The sequence below is a fragment of the Podarcis melisellensis genome (assembly GCF_964234715.1).
Source record: "Podarcis melisellensis genome assembly, chromosome: 3".
NCBI lineage: Eukaryota > Metazoa > Chordata > Lepidosauria > Squamata > Lacertidae > Podarcis > Podarcis melisellensis.
Window position 1 is genome coordinate 50,842,030 of NC_138530.1, and position 8,236 is coordinate 50,850,265.

At 42.3% G+C, this 8,236-nt stretch overlaps 1 long non-coding RNA gene across 2 annotated transcripts; it reads left to right on the forward strand.

Annotated features, from left to right (window-relative positions):
- Positions 1–493: 493 nt before the first annotated feature.
- On the forward strand, positions 494–7,236 carry LOC309367436. 2 transcript variants are annotated; one of them, XR_014167171.1, is made up of 3 exons: positions 494–623; positions 5,996–6,083; positions 6,893–7,236. It is a non-coding gene; the product is annotated as an uncharacterized lncRNA (long non-coding RNA). The 2 variants fall into 2 exon arrangements; XR_014167172.1 differs by having other exon boundaries at positions 6,960–7,236.
- The last annotated feature ends 1,000 nt before the right edge of the window (positions 7,237–8,236 follow it).

Below are 8,236 nucleotides of genomic sequence, written 5' to 3' on the forward strand. Positions count from 1 at the left end.
AAGCTATTTATCTATGGGAGACTATTTATCTTTGTCCAGACGGGCATTGTTGGGACTGGAGGAGAAACCTGACTCTCCCACCCTACGCAGGAATGTAGGAAACAATCTTATACTGAGGTTGCATACACTCTATAGTTTTAGTGCACATTTGGAACATATTTCCCCCCTCAGGGAATTTTGGACACTGTTGTTTGTTAAAGATTGCTGGCAATTGTAACGCTGTAAGGGGTTACCCAGAATTCTTTGAGGGAGGAAATGCACTTTGAATATGCTTTAAATATATCGTGCTTATGCAGCCCTAGCCAGACCACTGGTCCACCTAGCTCTGGATAGTCTATGCTGACTGGTAGGTGGTTTCCAGGGTTATTTGGGGGGCAGGATCACATGCAAGACCCTGGAGTGTAGCACAGTCCCGCCCCCGCCCCAGTTCTTTGTTATTAATGCCCCAGCCAGGATGAGTGTAGACTTTGACTACATGAATTACACATTTCAGTAATTTCAGCTCTGGCGTGTGGCATCCAGATCCCTAAATCAGCAGTTACTGTGCGAGATGGTTTGAAAGCACATGCTGCAGCCTCAAGAGCAATCGGAACAGTGAGTTGTCAAGCACAGGGAGCTAAAAGGTAAGCTCCAACCATTTGTCCCCAAGAGCATCTACTTTTCTGTTACCAAAGCAGAAATGCTCTTGATTTATATTTCCTTTTCGCTCTTTTATATCTCTGCTGAAATATAAACTGCCTCTCATTCAGCGTATAACAAATGAATGTGCATTGGCAGCAGCTTGTGACATTCATGTAATATTTCCTGGATGCTCCCTGATTGGAATCTATCACCGGTGGAACATTGTATGTACCCTGAATAGCGAGTCTGTCACCTTCTTTTAAATTCATTGAGAAGTGGCGCTGATAACGCCTCTCAGACCTTTCAAGGCGTATGCATATTAAGCTAACCGCTCCTGCATATATTTGTCTCCTGTCGTATTCTCGCCATCTTCTACAAGCTGAATACAATGTATCGAACTTGGCATCCAGCAATCACGGAGGAGGATCCTCTCCGCCCCTGGAACTCGGTCCCAAAAACAGTACAAAATGAGAGGGAAAGGAGGAAAAAATATTTAAGGATGAGGAGAGCCTTTGACTGCTCCTGCCATTCTTTGATGATGGTAATGTTAACAACAACAACAACAACAACAACAACATCTCCAGCCTGCAAAAGTACCCTGCCCAAGCACTGGAACTTTCTCTACCTGATTCCCCCCCCTTCCCCATCCCATTTTGGCTCCCAATATCTAAGAATTTAACCAAAATATTTATCTGAGAATGTTGAGCTCAGCCTTGCTATTTCCCCACTATGCGTCCAAGCATGCTTTTGCCAGTAGGTAAAATCCAGCAAAAGTTAGGCACAGTCTTGGCGCAAGAGTATATTTTTGTTCCATTCGATTTCCATGGAAGTGAAACATGCTCAGCTGTCTCTGGGTTGCATTCCATGCTAAGCTGGCTTCTTCTTTTGATCGTCCATTTACTTGATGCCTTTATTTTTATTTGGCATTTTTCCCAATCCTGAAGGATCACAGTTGGCTGTAAGATATGGGATTAGAGCCAAATAAATCTGAGTAGAAAGGAAAGTGTACAGGTCACCTGAGAGTGGCCCAGGCAGAAGTCTTAGCCTGGCAATAACATTGATGGGCAGTAGCTGATGCTGGTGAAGAAAGAACTACAGAAACCCACATTTCCCAGGTGTGGCTTCATTAGGCAACTGAGGAGACCCAGTGGGTCCACTGGAAAATTTCCAGTGGTCATACCTATCTTAATTTAGCATGCTATCCCTGAGGCATCATATCTGACTGAATTTACAGGTGTTTCCCTTTGAAGAAGGTCTGTACATTTATATCCTACCTTTCCTTCAAGGAGCTCAAGGTGGAGTGCGTGGAGCTTCTCCTCCCCTTTTCTTTCTCACAACTGAGTAGGTGGAAATCCAGCAACTAGCCCAAGGGTACCGAGGAAGTTTTGTGACTGAGTGGGGATTTGAACCCTGGGCCCCCAGGCCCTAGACCAACACTTTAACCACTACACCACACCAAAAGTGCAATCGTGCACACAATATGGAGGGGGATCAGTGTCACGTGCACATGTGACACCACATGCGTGACACGCGCCATGCACACATCCTCAGGAGAAGACAAAGTATGGAGCCCAGCACCTCTGGCCCTAGGAGTTGGTGCCTATGCGCTACACTGACTCTCTTACTACACTGGCTTTTTATGAGGTGACAGACATTATACCTGAGGGGCCATTTTGCTCTTTATACCTTTTACTGCTTTATTGCTCTTCTCTTGCCCTCAGTCACAACTTCTTTTTTAAACTTCTTTTCTTTCTGCAAGGAGCAAACTTATTTCTTGCCTGTGTTGGATTTGCCCAGAACAATGTCACTCTTTCCCTTAGTCATGACAGCTTCAGTAGCCAAATTCTTATCCTGACATAGTAATAAAGGCTTTTGCATGATTTTCACAGTGTTGGAATACCCGCCAGGTAAAGCTAAAACAGCAACTTGAAAGTTCAAGAATTTCTGCAAGCTTCCATTCTGAGGCCCTCTGACCTTCTTCTTGACCTCTGCCTTGTGAGAAATTTCTCTCTCCTAAAACCGTTCTTCCTTTGTTCTTTCATGACTACTCTTCTGAGTGTGAAGCAATAGCCAAGTTTTTGACAAGCCTAGTTGATTTAAAATATATTTTTTTAGGATTAAATATTTTGCATACCTAAACTTCAGTATCAACCATTGCAAAATTAATTGTTAGGTTGAAGTAAGGATGGTGGGAAAAAATTCAGTCCACATTTTAAATCATACCAACCTAATAAGATGGTTCTGAACTTATATGTGGATTGGAATGCAGCTGTTGATTGGATCACATACTTCTCTGAATATTCATTTAGAATATCTTCAGAATGGAAATCGTATGATACAGGAATGTTGCCAGCTTAACAAAACCACAACATCCATGTATAGTTTCTCTGACACAGGTTTATTTAATTTACAAATGTACTGAATTGTGTGAGGGTTGTGGTTTGTTTTTTTTAAGAGCTCTCAAGACTGCATAAATAATATATAACTTCTTAGCACATAAAAGTGGCACCATGGATTTTGGAAAGTTTATGGGAGATGGGTTTGGCAAGGAAGAGTTAAAACATCCAGAATACAAAATGTTTGCAGCAGTGGTGCTAAAAGCACTAAAGCAGTTCCTTGATGAACGTTTCAACAGATTCAGCTAAAATAAAGTGAATTTGTATATGGATGCCTGTCGTTTTTGCACAATTTCCTGCATTGACAGAACCATGGGCTTTGATGTAAAGTTGGCAGCAATCCTAAACCATTGTTTTGCTTCATGCTGTGACTCTGTACTGCATATGTACTGTGACTCTGTACGCATATGTAATCCTTTTTGTTGAACCAATGATGGCCTCTGGAAATACATGCTAAGCTACCAAACTCCTTACACTGAAGACAACTGGCAACACATAACCCCTCTCCTCCCAATAATACAGTAGTCCCAAATGTTAATTCAAAATAACAAGTCAAGTTTGATCAATAAGAGCTATTGAATACACTGGGTTATGGAGAAATCCATTAACATCTGAATGAAGATCTGGGAATGGAAGCAGTTCTTAATGGTCAAATCCTATGACGAGACTGACAGATCTTTAAAACCATTACACAGGAGTTACACTGAAAATTAAAAGCTACTGGAATTTCTCTCATTCCAACCTGGAGCCTTTGGGCACACCCAGTTCTGGAATCAGGAATACTATTTTAGAACCTCTGAATTGCGAAGTACAGTATTGGAAATTCCCCCCCTGGACAACTCTGCTGGAGCTTATCTTATGGGGTTGGTCATAGCAAAATATTATTTTCATACTGGCATGTCTGTAGGTCAGTGGCAGAGCAAATCTGTTACACATACAAGACCCCAGATTAGATATCCAGTGTGTTCAGGTAAAGGTAAAGGTAAAGGACCCCTGGATGGTTAAGTCTAGTCAAAGGCGACTATGGGGTTGTAGCGTTCATCTTGCTTTCAGGCTGAGGGAGCCGGCATTTATCCACAGACAGCTTTCCGGGTCATGTGGCCAGCATGAAACTGCTTCTGGCACAATGGAACACCGTGACAGAAACCAGAGTGCACAGAAATGCCATTTACCTTCCCGCCACAGCGGTACTATTTATCTACTTGCACTGGTGTGCTTTCGAATTGCTAGGTTGGCAGAACCTAGCAAGAGCTAGGGCAGAGCAAGGGGAGCTCACCGTGTCAAGGAGATTCAAACTGCAACCCAAGAGGCTCAGTGGTTTAGACCACAGTGCTACCCATGTCCCTTGTGTTCGGGTAAAGAATCTCAGATAATAGGTTTGGGAAAGCTTGTGACACACCACCCTCCCCAACAATCCACTACTCAACTCAGGAAACATTGTGCCTTCTACGAATGATCCGGTTTTACCTCTCCCCCTCTAAGTGACAATTAAATTTCAGCATTTATCAGGATGGACTAGAATTATCGAGAAAGGAATTGCTTTTCATATCTTTTTATGGCACATATTCATAGAACCAGGGGATTGTAGAGTTGGAAGGGACTTTAGAAATCACTTAGTTGAACACAAGTGTTCAACGTACGAATCTTGCTCCAACAGCAACCCTGATGGATGGCCATCAACCCTCTTCTTAAATACCTCCAGTGAAAAAAGGCCCTCCAGTTCCTGAAGTGGAATGTTGTCATGTCATAGTGTTGGGTAGTTTCTCTTGAAACAGTTGAAGGGTACCAACTTCACGAAGGCTGGTCTAAAATGACCTGGCTGCACTTTTGCTCAGAGGATCTTCCAACCCTGAAGACTGGGCGTCTTTCAGAGCACTGTTCCCCTAGAGATTGAGCGTGTGTTGTTTCTCTGACACTCACCCTTCACTAGGCTGATCAGCCATCTGCTCCAAGGTTGCTTCCTCGCACAGATGTGCGGCAGCAAATTAATAGGAAGGAGCCACCGGAAATAAAGTGCCTTGCACTTTATGATCAGTCACCCCTCATTATTTATTCCCTTTCAAGCCACTGCAAAATGTCCACTTGGGATCTGCATCAATGGGAAAGTAATCCTTCAATGCTACTTACTGTTTGAGAGTTCAAGCCCGATCATTTGTTAGGCTCCAGCCCAGGATGCAGAGCTCCTTCACACTCTTTGAACTTGTCAAATTGCTCCAGGAAGGGCTGCAGAACAGAAAAGGATGAAGCTCTATTGCTGAATAGCTGCAGTGTGTGCCTTCCTGCGTATAGAATATCTTTGCAGCACATGTCAAGTGCTTTACCTATGCCTGGAAGTAGGTGCCTGGTTTATAACTGTAAGATGCATTTACAGGAAAGGCTGTTTATTACCCATTTTACAGGTCCATCACAGACCCTGTGCAAAACTGGAAAGTCGAGTCCATTAGCCTCATCCAGATTCTCAGGCACACCTGGTTTTTAGTTTTAGAGGCTGACAAATCCAGGACAGCCCTTGATAATTTAAATGACATAATGTTGGTGATATGTGATCTCTTTTATTGGGTTTTGTGTGTGGAAAGGTAATGTGCCAAGTTTCTATGTGGGAGATCCAGCTCATTTGTCCATTCAGCCTCAATGATCCTGGTGGTGGTGGTGGTGATAAGAATTCATTTCATGTATGCCTCACTTCCAATGAGGGATCTCAAAGTGATTTACAGCTGAAAAGCAGATTCATCCAACAGGGCTCCAGACACTAGGAGACAGTTCACTAAGTACACTAAGGATGTAGCTTCCCTCCACCCAGGAAAACTGCAGGGCTGGATCAACCACAGAATGCCATTTGCATTCTTCATTCTCGTTTGAAGAACCAATCAGTTTTGCATCAGATTGGGTTTTGATGATTGACCTCTTTCTTAGGGGTCTGAGATGGAATTGCCTTTGCTTAAATAATTGCATCAGGGCTTTTTGTAATCATATCACAGCCAAAGATGCCTTACAAAGATGCCCCAGTGCCACATGGAGACAGCAGAGGGAGCTTCTACATGGCCAGGAGCAGTCTAGCTTGAGGAGGTAAGAAATCCATTGGCACTGAATCCTTATGCAGCATCTTATGGGCTGTTGCACTGGAAGTTAGCTAGCTGCCTTATACCTCAGTGCCTTTGCACATCTAACCTATTCTGCCAGGTAGTGGTTCTCCAGCTTCTCAGGCAGAGAGGTCTTTCACATTACCTTCTGCCTGGTCCTTTTAACTGGGGATGCCAGAGAACAACTACATGCAAAGCAGGTCCTCTAACTCTGAGCCATTGGCCCCTTTGGAGAGGTCCAAAGGAATTAGGCTGCCTTTCGCTTTAGATAAAATGGGACCAGTGCAACCATTTTCAATGCTATGATTTAACTTCATGTTAAACATTACTCTTGTCACTAGTGCTTAGAAAGTGGCACGGCAAGAACGGCAGAGCGGGTTGCAAAACCATTCACACCCATGTCCAGAAAGCACAGAACAAGCAGAAAACATCTCAGATCTGTGCTTTCTACGCACGGGACAAGCGGAAGGGTGGAGAAGCCATGAATTCAATGGGATTTTCTTTCTAGTAAGTGGGTTTAGGATAGCAGGGCTGGAGAACCACAGCCTAAATGTTGCTTAAACAATCATGGTGACAAGTACTTGGGTGATGGGTGTCATATTAAACATATTTATATTTTCCACAAGTGCAAGGGAGGTGGTAATGGTTCAGGCAAGTTCGGTGGAATCGACATGCATATAAAAAACACTGTGAAAATGTTTTTTTAAAAAAATGTTTTGAAAAAGACATTTAAATTTGCATAGCTCATTGTCACCATCTAGTGTCACATTTGTATTTAAAATGTTTTATTTGCAGTTGTATAGCCAAGTCCTCATTTTCATTTTTTAAAAGAGAACATATTGGGCCTGGCTGCTTCCTACAGAGCTGTGCAATGCAAAAAGTTGATGCCTAGGGAGCCATAAGAGGAGGAGAAAGGTTTGCTGGAAGATAACGCCGCCTGCAATTTCTTAATGAACAACCGTGGCTTATGAAAGGATAAGACGAGGGCCTGAAATAGAATTTGGAGAAAAGAACAAAGTTCCCTAAAGTGTAATTAACTAGGAAGTTTTTTTTCTTAGGCAATTTACATTAATCTTCAGAAATGAGAATAAAGCTGATGGACAATATGGAAGTAACTAGAGTAAAGTCATTTCCCACCACTTCCTGAGCAGCTTCAAATTGATTTTTTTCGTGTTTTTTTTAAACAAAAAGTAAGTTTGATTCCATGAAGAGGCCTTGAGGGCAGTAATATAAAATTATATGGATGTTTAACTGCACCGCATTGCTGTGCTGTAATTAAGCCAAAGTACCTTGCAATTATTCCACCAACTGGGTTAATAGATTCAACAGCAAGGCAAACCCAGGCAGTATGCTTTTTTTTTTATTTATCTATTTATTTTGAGGAACTTTTGATAGGCAAAAATTATAAATGAAATGGATTTGCATTTCAGATTCCTAAAACCAGCCAAAATAATAATAATTCTAATAATTGCTTTGCCTTCATTCCCAGCGACTGAAATGTTTAATTGCCTCTTTGCTCGTTGTTTTTAACATGATACAAAAACCTTGACAAAAAAATAGAGATTCTCAAAATATGACTCACAGTAGGCTTTCATATGTGCCCCTGAGTTTACAGTGAAAATAGCAGAAGAAAACATGGAAGGTCTTTTCCTGAGCAAACAGTGACATATGGCATATTAAAACTCTGTTTTCTCTATACTGCAGTGTGGTTGTATTTAAAATACCAGGTGAATGAAAGGGGGAAGCCTTTCCACAACAAGCAAACCCAAGTAAGTATTGTGTGATGAAGGACGAGTAAATTTTCAGTAAAATTTGTACATGTGACTGCAGGGTGTGGGGTGGGGGTAGATAAGTGAAAGGTAAGATGTTTTGCTTGGAGAAAGTCCCAGTTTCTGTAGCATCTCCACAGAGGGCTGTGAAATGCCTTTTTCTGAAACCCAGTGGAGCTATTGCTAGTTTGTTCAGGGGGTGTTTCAACATCTTTAAAGGCAGCGGCGAACTGAGACAGAGACGAGCAGCCAAATCTCCTCATTTTAGTCCCTTGTAATCGCCAGCAGTTTTATGCTGGATATGTAAACCACACAGATGTCTTCTCTCTTCATAAATATTAGCACTAATGGCTAAATGAGAGAGAGATAC